The sequence below is a fragment of the Pteropus vampyrus genome, unplaced genomic scaffold (assembly GCF_000151845.1).
Source record: "Pteropus vampyrus isolate Shadow unplaced genomic scaffold, Pvam_2.0 Scaffold188, whole genome shotgun sequence".
Classification (NCBI taxonomy): Eukaryota; Metazoa; Chordata; class Mammalia; order Chiroptera; family Pteropodidae; genus Pteropus; species Pteropus vampyrus.
The window spans coordinates 1607504-1608741 of record NW_011888969.1 but is presented as its reverse complement, the minus strand read 5'-3'; the positions used below and the strand labels follow the sequence as shown (position 1 = coordinate 1608741).

Below are 1238 nucleotides of genomic sequence, written 5' to 3'. Positions count from 1 at the left end.
TGCCTCTTATCTATTTCATGACCTTTGTAACAGAGAAGGACTAAAACTTACCCTGCCTGTGAAGTAGCATAAATATGGGAGTTTTTCTTAACAAGTAGGGCTACTTAAGGAGAGAGACCCTAGATTACCCACTAGATGGCGTCACAGTCACGTGATGGAGGACAGGGCCTCCACAGAGGGGTAACCAAAATGGGAATCCACCACGTGATTCTAAAGAGTGAGTTCCTTGTCCTACCCCCAGTTTATTGGGGTTTTTTGTCTGTTTATTTGTTACAATCAATTTTTTTTTTATTATTATTATTTACACATACAGCATCTGGTCTTCCTAGGTGGTCTCCCATCCAAGTACTAACCAGGCCCGACCCTGCTTACCTCCCAAGATCAGACATCGGGCTTGTTCAGGGTGGCATGGCCACAGACCATGGACTGTGGCTCCACTGGGGCGTGAACCCAGGACCTTCTGCATGGAAAGCAGACGTGCTAACTGCTACACTATGGAACCATGTCCTACAATCAATTTTTTAAAAAATAAAACAGACTAGTAGAGATAAAAAATGCATCCTTATTTGTCACCCTAGTAACATTAGCTGACATGCATTGTATGAGGAAATGTGCAGAGTGCCCTATACACATTATTTCAGCGGGCGATGAGGACCTTAGAGGTTTTATTGTTACTGGATTAATGACGAGGAAGCCGGGTCCAAGTCACTCATCCAGGACCAGACAGTCAGTCGATGTGGCGCTGGCAGCTGCCCGGTCAAATGCTGTTTCCCATCACCAAGGCCACTCACTCTCAGGCGGTGTCTGCCCGTCCGCTGAGATGCAGGAAAGCAAACGTCGCCATGACACTCAGAATGCCCTAAGTCACCCCAGCCATTGCATAACTTCTAGCACTCGACTTACGCTAGATAAATTCTATCTTACCTACTTATTAAATATATACGCCGAAGAAAAGAAACATCGTACAGTTCAACTACCAAGCACGTTTTCTGCCTTCTTATTTCTAAGCAAATTCCAGGTCGAAGCATGCGAGGCTTGAAAGGAGGTGAACTTATCTGTCAAAACAGTCACAGACCACACAGAGGAAAGAAATATTTCGAGTGGCTTTTTAAAATATAACATATTCTTTTGACTGTACTTCATGAGTGGAATATATTTTCAGGGTAGAATAAGAAATCTTAAATCTCATTGAGAGTTTTTTCTGTTAATAACGATACTGGTGTGATAACGTGCACCGA

General features: G+C 43.5%; 1 non-coding gene across 1 annotated transcript; it reads right to left on the bottom strand.

The window, feature by feature from the left end:
* Positions 1-429: 429 nt before the first annotated feature.
* TRNAG-UCC lies at positions 430-502 on the bottom strand. Its single transcript has one exon. It is a non-coding gene; the product is annotated as a tRNA-Gly (tRNA).
* Between the last annotated feature and the right edge of the window lie 736 nt (positions 503-1238).